Source organism: Triturus cristatus, chromosome 4_1 (genome assembly GCF_964204655.1).
Source record: "Triturus cristatus chromosome 4_1, aTriCri1.1, whole genome shotgun sequence".
Taxonomy (NCBI): Eukaryota; Metazoa; Chordata; class Amphibia; order Caudata; family Salamandridae; genus Triturus; species Triturus cristatus.
In genome coordinates, this window is record NC_140585.1 from 1,195,170,039 (window position 1) to 1,195,185,618 (window position 15,580).

The window sequence follows — 15,580 nt, forward strand, 5'->3', positions numbered from 1 at the left end:
GCAGATTCATGTAACAGAGTGGTTTTGGCTTTATCAGACACAGACTCTTGCATGCCAAGTCCATGGGATGTTTCGATGTGGATGGGGTTCTTTTGTCTAGAGTGGGCATGAACATATTTCTGTTGGACCTGGGTAATGCCTTAGAATCAGAAGGGTGTAAGAAAGAATGCCTGCCTTAGTGGGGGGCCCTGAGTGTGACAGGTGCCACACCCAGAGCTATGGTAGAGATACAGGGTGATCCAGAGGCTGAATGGTACATAGGGGTACCATCTTCAGGAGCACAACAAGGGTGCAAATGCCAAACAACCCCAGGAAGTCCTTACGGCAGGGCCCTGGAGGAACGACGGCGCCCCGTTAGTCCTTTGGGCGGTTGTAAACCTGAGCAATCGGAGGCCTGCCTGGATATGCTCCGCCACCTCAAGGGGCACGAGTAAATGGGTGGACTGGTGATCCACATGATGTAAGGGGTGCTCCCAAAATGTTGAGCACCAATTGGTTAGGCCACGGTGCACTTTGGCACTTCGGGTGTGCAGGGCAGCTTAGGGGTGTCACTGCTGCCTGCCCTTGGATCACCTGTAAGTTGACTCTTCATTTTGGCATAATTTGTATGCAAATAAACCTGTAGCAATGTTCTCTCCGACAAACAATGGGGTGTGTTGCCGATATTGGCACTATGAGGCTGCCTGCGGCCCACACAGGGTGCCCCCATAGGAGGGCGACCACCTAAGTGCCAATGAGAGCACAAACCCCAACAAGTCTAGTGTTTGGACCCACTTGGGGTCCTGCGCTACCTAACGACGTCATTTTCGGTGCGCTAGTGGGCAGGGAGGCAGGTATATAGACCTACCCTGCCCATCTGGCGATCCTTTTGCGGGCTGATACTTCATGCCGTTTCCCTCCCTACCGCTTACCTGCATATTGGCTGGAAGGGTCACTAGGGTGGAAAGGCTGTTAACTTGTTATTTTGTATTGCAGGTGGAGTTACAGGGTGGTCCAGAGGCTGAATGGTACATAGGGGTACCCTCTGTAGGAGCACAAGGTTACAAATGCAAAACAACCCCAAGAAGTCCTTACGGCAGGACCCTGGAGGAACGACGGCACCCCATTAGTCCTTCGGGCAGTTGTAAACCTGAGCAACCGGGGGCTTGCCTGGATACGCCCTGCCCCCTCAAAGGGCATGAGTAAATGGGTGGACTGGTGGTCCACATGGTGTAAGAGGTAATCCACCAAAATGGTGAGTACCGATTGGTTAGGCCACGGTGAAATTTGGCACTTCAGGTGGGCAGGGCAGCTTAGGGGTGTCACTGCTGCCTGCCCTTGGATCACCGGGTTGACCCAACATGTTCACATAATTTGTATGCAAATAAACCTACAGCAATGTTTTCTCCAACAAACAATGTGTCTTGTGTGTTTTTATTATGAGCTTTCCGGGTGGGGTGTGTTGCTGATATTAGCACTATATGTTATTGCAGAGCGAATGGTTTCATTCCTGGTGTGCAGTAGCCGTCAGTAACAGCTCAAGGCCCATGCCTGAAACTGCAAGCCCTGCGACAGAATCACTGTTACATATGTTTTTGTATTGTGCTTGCTGTTAATCTCACTGCTTCAAAGCGCTGTAAATAACAGAAGTTTAAAATAACCTAAACCTATAGCACTCACTTTGGCCCTGATTAGATACAGCAACATTAACTGCTTGCGAGCGTTAATTGCGCTCCGGTTGATAATGATTTGTTAGCAGGGCTTTAAGTGGGCCGGGTCTCACCGGTGCTGAGCACTGGCAGTTTTTTAAAGGGGGCCTCGAAACGGGTCTCTATCGGGCTCTGTTTTGTACCCTGGCACAGGCGGTCCGTTTTTTCCCGGACTACAGTGACAGCAGGCACATCGATGTGCGCGTGCTGACACTGCTCACTTCTCACTACTGGAGAAGTTACGGTATGACGTCATGCCAGGTGAGCGTTGTAGGAGAAGGGAAATCCTTTAAAGAGAGTAAATTTCTCTCTGCATTTCCCTTCTCTTTTTGAAACTCAGGAGCAGCAACATTGTCGCCGTGTCACCAGGGCTTTAAGTGGAAGCTTTTGTCAATATTATATACTAGCCATACTTGCTGCTTATTTATCTTATACAACTAACAACCATTGACAAAGACAATAGTCCTGTCTTCTTGTAGGTATGCTGTTACTTGTTGCATCATATATCTGGATGCAATGACAGAAACAGCAAAGTACAAGTCGGGCGGCACACTATGCTAAGCATAGATGCTTAGCTTACGTGTTTTTAAGCCACGGCCTTAATTACATTGCCCACTCCCCTTTGAGAGACCCCCCAGTTTTTTCATCCCACTGAAAGCCCTGGTTGTTAGGATTTTCTAGGCCCTCTGTACCAGGTGTAGGAGAACGGGGGCTAATCTTTCTAGCTAGTAATTAATTTCCAGACAGAAAATAATCTTCTGAAGTTTTGACAGCAGCAGTCATGTCTGATTCTGTGTATGTTTTCGTAACAAGGGTAAAAAGATACCCCTCATCTCCCATCCCACCCACAGGACCAAGCATAATTTACTAACTGCCCACAACAAGCAGTAAATGTATGTGGTAAATCCCATGGAATGGTTATTACATGCATTTGATGACAGGAAAAATCGATCCCATATGGTAATGGGGCGTCCGGGGGGTACAATGGGATCCAATTTTACTGCGTCCCCAGTAACTTGCAACTGATAATCAGGGCCCTTATCCTCCCTGAAAAGATGACTGTCCGCTGCAGGTATGTATACCGTGCCCTCAGGGTCGGTTTCTCCATAGGACCATAGGGGCGTGGACCTCCTACCTGTGAGCTATTAAATCCCTCGCAAGTGGATTCCTGGTCTCCTTTATGAGTCGGGGCTACCACAGAACCGTCTCTTGCTTTAGGTGTTGTTTACTGCAGGCGACCAGCTGGGGCTGTCTAGCCGAACTGCGCATGTCAGGTTGGCCGGTCATGTGCTATCGGCCAGCCCAACATGCGTAGTTCAGGCTTCCCCAGTCATTGCTGTAAAGGGAGCTGGGAAGCAGAGACACAGCCCCATCGGTCTCGGATGGAGCGCTGTGTTCACCTGTCCCAGCCAATAGTCACACTGCTCTTATGCCCTTTACTATTATAAACAGCATGAGAGTAGTGCTTTCACTGGCTGAGCTGGTGATGCTTTAGTTTCCGCATACCCGGCATTCTCAGCACTTCTATACAGCCAGGCAGTGCAGTTCGGGTGGACTTTGAAGAGTCAACCTGCGGGAAGAAAAGAAGTGGCTTGCGGATGTAAGATGAATTTTTGAATTATATTTTGTAAAAAAATGTAACTGGCAGTGTGTAAAGTGCTCCAATACTATCTTTTCGAGTTCTCGCAATGTAAAAAGTGCAAAAATAATAGACTATGTTAATGCTTGGTTTGAACACTAGGCCGTTATCTGCTTGTTTGTGTGTGCTAGTGACTTTGTGACTTTGTGCCAATTAATAACAGATATATTGAATAGACAAAACTGGCATTTTTATAATAAAACCTGGCTATTCAGTTATTTTTATCAAAACGCTCCCTCAATTTTTTGGTGAAGCGCCTTGAAAGTCGGTGTGTAGTACATAGGCCTGGCGGGGAACTCCGCTCCGCTCCGTTCGTGGAGTTTGTGGAGTTTTCTGCACTCCGCGGAGCTCGCGGAGTGCAGAAAACTACTCTCCGCATAGTGCAGCGGAGTTTTTTCCATGCTCGCGCTCGCGAATGGTAAGTTCACGAGCGGGAGCTGCCGCTCGGGTAGAATTTCTACCCAAGCGGCAGGAAGACCAGCCCGAACAGCAGTTAGCAGTGCACTCCGCCACTTGCGGAACTCCGCAGTGTTTTTTTGTCACTTCGCGGAGTTCTGCATAGCGAAACTCCACGAACTACGCCCAGGCCTTAATGGCGCACTTTCGTTTCCTATATAAAATACTGCTTCTGCTAGGGAAGGGGGTAATAGAAGATATTTCTACTCTCTATATGAGAGACGGGGTGCAGAGGGAGGTCCGTCTGCAGCCAGGAAACCCCTCAATCAAGGACGTTATCAATCATCTTGCAAGCCACAAACAATCACTTTTGATTGTGTGACCCCTGAGTCCAGACAAGAGATAATATTACCAGGTAACTGGGTGTCACTGTGATCACAACTGTGTAGCCACGGCCTTTCACTTTATAATCAGCTACCACTCTCCAAAAAAGGATCCATTGAAATAAAACAAAACTGCAGCTCCCGGAGTGCATTAGGTTTCTACATTATATTCCATCGCACTTTATTTTGCATATGTAAAACGCATTGCTGCCTCTTATTTTGTATCAAAGGGCTGTGCAGATCTTGTCCTTTTTGCAAGTTGGGACTTGTGTACGTGAAAAGCCCCAACATTGCGGCCTCACTTCACTCCAGACAGATTCTTTAAGCAATAAAGTGTGAAATGCTGTCTGTGAGCCCCATACGCCTGCCGGTCTCTCTGTGAACTGCTGAAGCATCGTGTTGAGCCCTGGACTGATCATCATATCCAGAGCATTAACGGATTGATCGATCCACAATGCAAATGTAGTGATGGTAAAAGTGAGCAAATCTTATGTTTCGGGGAGTGGGTTGAAGGAGGTTCAACCAAAGGGAAAGAGATAAAGCACAATGCACCAGCATCAAGTACCCAAATGAATGGCTCACCATTCATTGCAATTCACTGTTTTAGTAATTGTATTGTTATGGTTTTAATTAACTGAAACAATAAAAAAAATTGACTTGACATGAATGGCTCACCATTTTTGAGAGTCACCAGCCAACTCACCATTTTTGAGAGTCACCAGCCAACTCAACATTTTTGAGAGTCACCAGCCGCCACTCCGCGCCCTGCAGGTTACACACATGTCCGTTCAGCAGCTGCTCAACTTAAAGAGTCAACAAATCACCAGGAGGTGGAAGTGGTCCTCGGCACGTGTCTCGATGACGTTCTGCAGAGCAGGGACCGGGATGGACAAAGACGCACACGCCGGGAGCTCAGCGTACACTGCTGCACTTTTTCCTGACGCTCCTATAGTTTCTTTCCTCTTTGTAGTTGACAATCTGCTAGTCCTCTAAGGGTGCTCTGTGTTTTCTGATGTTCCTACTGGGTAGCCACAGTGCACTGAAAGTGTTGCCCCTGCAGGGTGGCTGTTGTCAGAGCATTAGAACATTGGCATTTGATGGCAGATCACTCTAGCCTGAGAAGAGTTGACTAACTCAGCCATGTGAAAACCATACTGTCCACCATAACCAGAACCTTCACTTCCTTCTGGGTGTATGTTTATCTGGGACACATATATAGTGTGTGTAAAGTGCATTTAGTGGGCACGTGCAGTGTGGATAATACACCTCAACTGGATCTGGCCACTGAAACTAGTTGCTCACTACACCCAACCTATCTGCAGCTTTAGCCTGTCCTGGCATAAGAAGGAGGTCTACTGCCCAAAGCCTGCAGAGGAGCTGACCCCTGACCAGGGGGACATTAGAAAGGCACAATAGTTTTAAGCTTATTACGACGTCGTCTTCAGGAAGTGAGCCACCTGGAGGCCGTGAGGACCTTGCAGCTGAACAAGCCACAATCAAAACAAATAAATTGGGGTAGCATGGCTGTTGAAGACATGCAGGAGACATGATTCCAGAATTACTTTGGTGATCCTGCATCCCCTTCGCATTGCTCGACCACCAGGGTCTTGTGGCAAGCCTGACTAAAGAACCAAAGACGCACAAGAGGACCGCTCTCTTTTACCCTAGACATTATGCTAATTTAACAGTAGCTGAGATTGGCCAGTCTGATTCTCGAAACGTTCTAACTACCTCTCTATCTCTTAAACTTCTAGTGATGTCACAACTGGACCCTAATCATATATGTTGTGGGTTCTCACAAAATAAAATAAATACCACCCATCCCAGTGCCATCCATGTGAGTCAACCAGTTAGAAGTGTGAAGAACAGTTGGTGCTGGAATCCTCTCCCTTTGGAGCAATATCCAGGGTTTGGTCACCAACTACCGGAGCCCGTGGCTTTAACGGGACATGGAAATTCTGTGCATAGCGATACCAGTTCACTTCATGGTGATGGGTTTTATTTTTGTGCTTTTGTGGTGGCTTAGGCTGATTCAAACTTACCGAGTTGTGGCCACATGTATTATGGTATGCTGACAAACATGAACAAAGGGCAGGCTTGCTATAGCTCACTTTATGCACGGTAGCACAATGCCTGGCATCTTTTGGTTCAGTTGACCAGAGACTAAATGAAGTAATAACATGAAGACTGAAACACACCCGTGTCGAAGCATAGTCAGCAATTCATGAGCCTACCTCCGTAGGACAACATTCCATGTTTATACCTATGTCATATGCATTATATTGTATTGCATTTTTAGCATTTGTGAAGCACTTTGTATTCCACTGAGGGGCCCCAAAGCACATCAGCGTCAGCGGGTAAGTAGTAGGGTACACTGTAGGGCAGTGTGTTGCATTTGCCATGAGTCTCTTAGGGAAGGATTTTGGTGTCGTGTGTGAATGACCAGAGACATGCTTTTACCTTGTCTTAAGGGCACAGCATGTAGCATTGTGAAAGAGGAGGAAGTGTGATAGATAGTTATGCAAATTATAATTGGAATTAGCCTGCAGCTATAAGTTACTCTGCAAGTCCCTTGTTATGTTTCATGGTGTTTATTATAGCCCGCTGCCGAGGGCTATTCCAGTTGTTAAAGGCCCTGAACATGAGGTATAGACCCAAGCCACAAGCGAGGGCCTAAAACAAAGGAGAGGGCCTTTAACAGCCAGTATAGCCTGAGGCAGAAGGGCTAAAAGGCTATAAGAACATTCCACCCACTAACGGTAGAATGTTCTAATTTAAAAAGGGAGCAACAGAAAGAAAAACATTGGAACGTTGGAGCTCCAGGCTTATAACAGCCTTTATAAGACTGGAGTTACTCCATTGTCTCCAATGGATCACTCATTTAAGGAAAGCAGGTGACAGTGTTACATGTGGTCTGAGCAATCATTTCTTGTTGAGATAGAGTGGCAGTGGTCCGGATTGAATGAAAACTTATGGGTTCTCTGGTCTTACAGCAGTCAAATGTTTTTTATTTTTTCATTAATTGAGTTAAGAAAATACAACAAAAGATGGCAGTCACATACTGTTCGAGAGTGGGTTAATTGTCGACATTGATTTTTTTTCTTTATACCCTAGTTTGGTCCAGATATTCATGTCGGATATTTGGGTGTACATGTGTAGGCTTTGGTGAAGTCCAGTCAACTTTTGTACCTTTCATGAGAATTCTTATCTCCATGTAATTCAGAGAAATGTATTTTGTGTTCATTCACTTCCCTGTGTTCTCTTTGAGGCGAGTATATTGTTCCTAAATATTATTTTTGGGTCTCCTCACAGGCTCAGATGTAGCTGAGTCCTATCTCAGCGGACCTGGAAGCTCACCTGGAGGCCCTTACAATTTTAGTAGATTTAGAGGCCCATTAGGAATGAACTTCAAATCTACCTAGATAGAGGAGCCAACATAGAGGGTCGTGTCTTTCTGGGTATAAGTCTATATGAACAAGCTCACAGCAGAGAATCTGGATACACATATGGATTTGGTACACCACATGAGGGGACTCTATTTTTGTGTAGTTATGGAGACCCCCTAGATCACTCTGCCATATGATATCCTGTGTTGGAGCACCATATTAGAGACATAAATACAGAAGCCTATCCTGGAAGACCTTATTGTCAATTTTCATAAGGGAGGCTTCCCTATTACATGAGCAAATATGGAGTAGAAATGGAAATCAACCTAGGATTACTTTGTTGTCTATGTCGATATGGATCACTACGCAAGTGCATCTTTTCTTCTTCACAGAGATAACAGTATCCTTTAAGAACTTTGTCTATCATTATATGGAATCCCATCTGGATTGACATTGTCTGTGTGGCCCACCTGAAGTATCATGCTGCCATCTTTGACATGGAAGCCTGTCCTGTAACACCTTAATATTCAAGTAGCTAAAGATGTGAGAGTCAGCCATTAAGGGTCTTGACGGTTTAGCTACAGTAGCAGATTATGGATACCAGTGTCTTTGTAGCTGTGGAAGCCCACGCTGGAGAACCTTGTTGTAGTAGATTTGGAAGCTCACCCTGTAGGACCACTTAATTGAACATAGAAGTGCACCCTGGGTGACCATGTCACTGATGATAAGGAAGCCCCCAGAGAACTGTGTCTTTAAAGGCATGGAAGCGTACCCCAAATTACCATGTCTATAAAGATGTGGGCAATCACCCCAGAGAGCCATGTCATTGTAGGTATAGAATCTGTAGGTATTTTAGGTTGGTAGGAAAACGGTGCCTGTTTTGAAGGTAGTGTTCTGCAGTTTAGTGATCATTGTGGTCATAGTGTCTGAATTATTGTTTATGAGGATCTGTCTGCAAAAAGGTCTGCTTGTATTAAACGTGTTTATCAAATGATTTCTTGAATATTCTTAGCTGTGGTGCTAGTGACAATCTCATCTTTGATATTGTGTTTTTAGGGACATTCTGCAGCAAGGGCGGTTTATTTTTCAATTGATTAATTCATAGCTATTGGTGCACAATTTGTTTGCGATCTAGGTAATTTGTTTTGGGGGTTTTTGCAGGGTATTGATGGGTAGGAAGGAGCTGTGTACTTTGTTCATGTTTTAGAATATTTGCGATGATTTACTAAAAACACACTTTTGTATTGAGTATATGGTGGTACAACACTGTAAACTGGAAAGCGAAGATGTGAGGTCTTAGTTTGTTCTGGTGTACAGCATACATTTTAGGACATCCTCATTCCTCATTCTCCACTCCTCATCCCTGCTTCTCATCTCTATTTCTTATCCATCATCCCTACTTCTCATCTATCATCCCTACTTCTCTTCTATCATCCCTAATTCTCATAGGTCAGCCCTGCTTCTCATCCCTACTTCTCATCCATCATCTCTACTTCTCATCCATCATCCCTGCTTCTGATCCCTACTTCTCATCTATTATCCCTATGTCTCATCCATGATCCCTGCTTCTCATCCCAACTTCACATCCATCATCCATACTTCTCATCCATCATCCCTACTCCTCTTACATCATCCCTACTTCTCTTCCATCACCCCTACTTCTTATCCATACTTCCCATCCATTATCCCTACTTCCCATCAATAATCCTTACTTCTCTTCTATCAGCCCTAATTCTCATTGGTCATTCCTGCTTCTCATCCCTACTTCTCATCCATCATACCTACTTCTCATCCATCATCCCTGCTTCTCATCCCTATTTCTCATTCACACTTCTCATCCATTGTCCCTACTTCTCATCCATGATCCCTGTTTCTCGTCCCTTCTTTACATCCATCTTCCATACTTTTCATCCATCATCCCTACTTCTCTTACATCATCCCCACATCTCATCCATAATCCCTATTTCTCGCCCATCATCCTCACTTCTCATCCCTACTTCTCACTCATCACCCTGACTTCTTATCCCTACTTCCTATCCATTATCCCTATTTCCCATTCATCATACCTACTTCTCATCCCTACTTCTCGTCCATCATCCTTATGTCACATTCATCATTCCTATACCTCAACACACTTTCAATGTTATGAAACACCCCTTCGTAACGATTGGCTAACAACATCTAATCAGTGTTAAGAGAGAGGGCTGATTCTATTGGTCTAGCTACTGGAAAAAAACAGATGCTGGCTCAGGACAGAGGAGAGGAAATACATCTGGTGTTTGCTTCCACTGAATCCAAGGCCGTAAAGCATTTCATTTCGTTTAAGTAAGTGTTTTTCTGTTTCCACAGACCTATGAGGAAAGCTCTTATGGTTTGCACAAGACAAAGGGCCTCCCACATGGGACATACATCAATACTTGGAGAGAGGGCTATTCATTTAATCAGGAAACATTTTCTTCTTCAGTTTTATAAGTAATGCCTCTGGTCAGGCCTTGCTCTTCCTAGTTATCTATACCACTGAAGCCCAGCCCCTGATATCTGCAGACTGCAAGGAAAGAAAAACACACAGCTCTCAGAGCCAAAGGCAGCAACAGAACTAACACCAGAAAAGGTTTCTGGTGACATGTATACCCCCCATCACCAAGTGTTGATTTATAGCCCAAGCCTGGGACCCTTGCCATTCCCAAAAGATCAGAGCTGGCTGCAGAGGCCTGTGTCAACACAAAAGCATTTTTTTTTAAAACGAAATGGTATCCAACCTTGGATTCACTGGAAGCAAACTACACAGTGTGCGGTGAGAAGACTTTTTGCCTGTGACTAGACCAATGGAAAGCAGTCCTTTGTCTTAACTCTGATTGGCTGTTGCAAACCAATCAGTGTGAATCTGTGTTTCACAACATTGAAAGTGTGATGTATGTCTGAGGCATGAGGATTGAGAAGTAGGGATGATGGATGAGGTATGAGAAGTAGGGTTGAGACCTAAGAATGATGGATGAGAAGTAGGGATGAGACATAAGAATGAATGATGATGGATGAAATTTAGGGATGATGGATGATTCATGAGAAGTAGGGATAACTAACAGGGATGATGAATGATGGATAACAAGGTGGGATGAGAAGTATGGATGATAGATTAGAAGTAAGGAAGATCAATGAGAAGTAGGGATGATGAATGAGAAGTAAGGATGATGAATGAGAATTAGGGATGATGAATGATGGGTGAGAAGTAGGGATAATGGAGGATGCATGAGAAGTAAGGAAGATGGATGAGAAGTAGCAATGAGAAGTTGGGATGATAAATGAGAAGTAGGGATGATGTATGATGGATGAAAACTAGGAATGATGGACTAGAAGTATGATTCATGAATGAGAAGTAGTCATGATGGATTACAAGTAGGGATGAGAAGTAGGAGTGGTGGATGATAAGTAGAGAGGAGAAATAAGGATGATGGGTGATAAGTAGGGATGATGAATGTGAGATGGGAGGAGCCATAGGGGTGATGGAGGAGAAGTAGAGATGAGAAGTAAGGATGATGGGTGAGAAGTATGGATTATGGATGAGAAGTAGGGATGAGAAGTAAGAATGATGGTTGAGAAGTAGGGATAATGGATGAAAAGTGGGATGATGGACTAGAAGTAGCAGCAGCCGGCACAGGTAAACATGGTGTGACACGAGGGGGCAGGGTGGGGGTAGGGGGGAGTTGACAGACAGTGGAATAGGTATAATTAATTAAATAAATACTACCTATTCCGTCGTTGTCTGACTCCCCCCGGCCTCCCCCTGCCCCATTTCACCACACCATCGCGCTTACCTGTGCCGGCCACCGCTGATAAGAAGTACGGATGAGAAGCAGGGATGAGGGATGAGAAGTAGATATGAGAAGATAGATGATGGATGAGAAATATGGATTATGGATGACAAGTAGGGATGAGAAGTAGGGGTGATGGATGAGAAGTAGGGATGAGAAATGAGGATGATGGGTGATAAGTCGAGATGATGGATGAGAAGTAGGATGAGACATAGGGGTGATGGAGGAGAAGTAGAAATGAAAAGTAAGATTGATGAAAAGTAAGATTGATGGATGAGAAGTAGGGATGAGAAGTAGATATCATGGCTGAGAAATAGGGATCATGGCAGGGAAGTAGGGATGATGGATGAGAAGTAGGGATGAGAAGCAGGGATGATGGATGCAAAATAGGAATGATGGATGAGAAGTAGGTATGAGAAGCATGGATGAAGAATAGGAATGACGGATGAGAAGTTGGGATGATGGATGAGAAATAAGGATGAGAAGTAGGGATGAGAAGCAGGGATGAGTGGTAAGAAGTAAGGATGATGGAAGAGTAGTAGGGATGATGGATCAGAAACAGGGAGGATGGATGAGAAATAGGGAGGAGGTATGAGAAGTAGGGAGGATGTATGAGAAGTAGGGATGAAAAGCAGTGATGATGGATGAGAAAAAGAGATGATGGATGAAAAATAGGGATGAGATGTAGGGATGAGGAGTGAGGAATGACGATGTCCTAAAATGGATGTTGTACTGGTGGCCTACCCAACATGAGCTCAGATGCACTATTTCTGCAACGCTCCAGGCCCCATCCATATCCTTGACTCCAACGCAGGTCTCCGCCTGGGAAAGCACCACTTACTATGGTGACCAGGCATCCTGGATTTGTCGGGACAGTTCTGTTTTTCCTCATCTGTCCTGACAGATTTCACTAAACTCAGCACATCTCCTGGTTTTCACAGAGGTCAACTGAACACAGATGGAGAGAATCTTTTATGTCTTCCAACGAGGGATTAGTTATTATCCTTTCAGAAATCATCTTAATTAACACAGAGGTAAAAGTTACATGTAATGTATTACCCTTAGTGCTGCCTTGTTGTTTTTGTCCCTCTGTCAATGTGAAAATCTAGTCCTACTTCTCTGTTTATAAATCTCCCCACTTTTGGTTGTTAAAGTCTGGTAACCCTACTGTCATACACTTGGAAAACTCCCTAATGTCTCTTCTGTAGTTCGAACCTCTCAAAAGACTTCTATCATCTAAGTAGGCAGATGTTGCAAGAGTGTTGGAGCACTTTCCAAGAATACTCAGCAACCACCTACCTGATTGGCAAGCAAGTTTTGTGATAGTTCAGAAAATTACTGGCAACTACCAAGGTTGTTGGCCATCAAGGGACTTTCCAAGAGCCCATACTAAAAGAGGAGCAGGGTGTGGCCATATAAATTGTTTTGTAGCTCGCCATGTATTCCAGAAAAACCTTGCCTCAGGACAGACGATATGTTTCAAAAGATAACAAACTTAATGAAAAGGGCAGGACCGAGGAGAAGAAAAAATGAAACCTCAAAAAGATAAGACAAATTAGAGTATCCAAAGGAGACCTGGCAGGGAGGCGCAAAATCGTAACCTGAAATGTTTAGGAGAGATGCTAGCACTTAAATCTGTAGAGTTTTGAGGGAAAATGTAGAGAGATTTCAACACAGCAGGGTAGATGAGATCTTGGATAATAGAGAGGCAATTAACAGCACTGGGAGTAAAAACAGTGCAGAAAAATCTGGCATGGATCCGTCCCTCGAGGACCGACTTTGGAGAACCCAGCTGTATAAAATCTATTTATTGGTTAGGACTTGTCACTATGAGGCTGAAGGTGATATAAAAGCCAGCGTTCAAGAATGAGAAGTGGTAAACTCAATAATAGGATTGCAATAAAAACATGGCCCGGAACCCACAAGGCAGTCATGGTGTTACCACTTGCTGGCGCCAAAGGCGGCATGCTCCTGTCCAAAGCTTTGGTTTTGTACCCTAAAGCAGAGTGGGAGTTCCAGTGTTAGTTCACTTGAATGTAACCGATAGGACTAACATATCTGAAAACTATGATATGTCAAAGAAAATCTCGGATCTAAAAGGGTGTCCCTTGACAGTAAACAGTGTGAAAAGAGCTGAAGTAAATGATGTGGTGATAGAATGGGCCCAAGTATTTGTGCTTTTTATGAATTAGTACCTGTCTGGAGCTGACACATTCGGAAAAATGTGAACTTCATCTGTGCAAAGTGTGTAAGTGCATCATTCCCAACTGTTTGCACAAATACATAATCTGCAACGACTTAAAAGACAATTTATGCAAAAGGTTTTTAGCACTTTGGACTTTTTGCACACGATCTTGTGCTTGTATAAGTGTGGTTTCTGGTGAGGCACTGGGTCGTGACAGCCTGGAAGTCCAGAGATCAACAATTAGGGAACGAATCAACGAAAAAGCTTAGAGATCATGACACTATGGTGACAAGTGCATGTACATGTATGTTTAGAAGGCTTCGTGGTGCTCTGAAACAGCAAGGCCGCTTGTATAAAACACCTCAAACAAACGTATTTTTACTGCAAGGGTTTCTCTGAATTCCTATGCATCTAGGCCATAAGGGGAGTGAAAGAGTTAATTACATTTGGTGGAATCCTAAGTGCCCTGGGAATCAATTGTGCATTTCTAGGAAGTCTGTGCAGAGCACAAATCTAGGCTTGCAAGCACCTTTTCTGCCCGGATACACTGTTGCACCTACAGTAGCAATAGAGCGCACAGTAACTGCTGGGTGGATAGGAAAGCTTGGCAGGTGGGGGCTGGGGTTAAACAGGAAGTTCAGCGGGCTGTCTGTTCCGGGAACTGTGATCCTGCCAGGGACAACACTTAAGAGACCCCCCTCCATCTCTGGAAAGAGCCTGTGCTCCTGACATCAAAGAGAGAGGTTCTGCCACTGAAATGAAGCACTCTTCTGCAACCTCTACCCCCTCCTGACTCCCACCTCCCTGCGGTGCAGGCCTCCACTGAAAAGTGAGGGGAGGCAGCCAGCAGGGCGCTCCATCACTTCCGCATGTTGCCCTCAGCTCCTTTACCTTCCTGTCTGCTGAAATCTCTTTGGAGGCCCAGACCTGGAAGCAAATGTAAAGGAGAATAAATAGGAAAAGGGGAGGAGGGGTACCTGCTCCTTAATATTTTTATTGAATTTAGATCTAAAACCAAATGTACTGGATAGGTATGCCACGGATACAACTTAATTTGTAACTAAAATTGTAATGGTTTCTGTTTCTATCATTGTATTTCTTCAAAATGCCCACACCTCATTTCATAGATCACAACCTCTCCTTCTTTAAAACCATATCCCTGCAACCTAACAATACCTATGGTTCAATGTGTAGTTTGGCGGACGGGTTACTCTTGTCACAAATGCTCTGTCTCTTATTGCAAGTGCATTATTTCCTGTGGTACTTGTAATTAAGTGGATGTAAATGTAAATGTAGTGCATTTATATAGCGCTCCACACACCCCTGAAAGGGTCTCTCAGGCGCTGTGCAACCCTTCCTGGCCTTTCCCTGTGAAGTGCCCACTCCTGGGCACCCCCAAGGTGAAAGCCAGGCATCCTAGCGCTTTTGGGGCCGTTGTGGAGATTAAGCAAGCTATTGTCCAGAGTTGCAGAGTGAGACCCATGATTAGAATAGGCACCGAGGCGATAATTATCGGGCCCGGGGAAATTGAGCCCAAGACCCGCCGAGGCAGGAATTGAACCCTAGTCCGGACCAGACCTCTGCATCAGGGTCTGCCGCTCTAACCATTGAGCCACACTTCCCCACCAGTGGATGAGATTTCTGCCATGTTTGTGATGGGTAACCCACCCGCTCGCCATACTCTAAATTAGGCCCAATATCCCCTCTGGCCTATCTGGTAATCCCACTTGTCATTTTGCATGATCACAGATCCTCCACAAATGATCACATCTAACCTCTATTAATTTAATATACCACGCCGAAACTGGAGCAAGAGCGTGGTATGGGTTCCTTGAGAGCACAAAACGAATCCCAGCAACCAACAGTAACCAATAAGTACTGGATCAAACACTACCTTGCGTTCCAGAGCAGGACAACCGATCTTTTGCAAATAAGAAAGGGAAGCAAAACAAAAGCATGCACTGCCCCTAAAAAGAAAGACTTCCTGAGTGCATGGATAAAACTAGACGAATTATCCATTGAGTGCCGATGTACATAGACCATCCTAGCATTATCTCTTAATAGATTACCTTCATTCTTCAACAATTGTTTTAA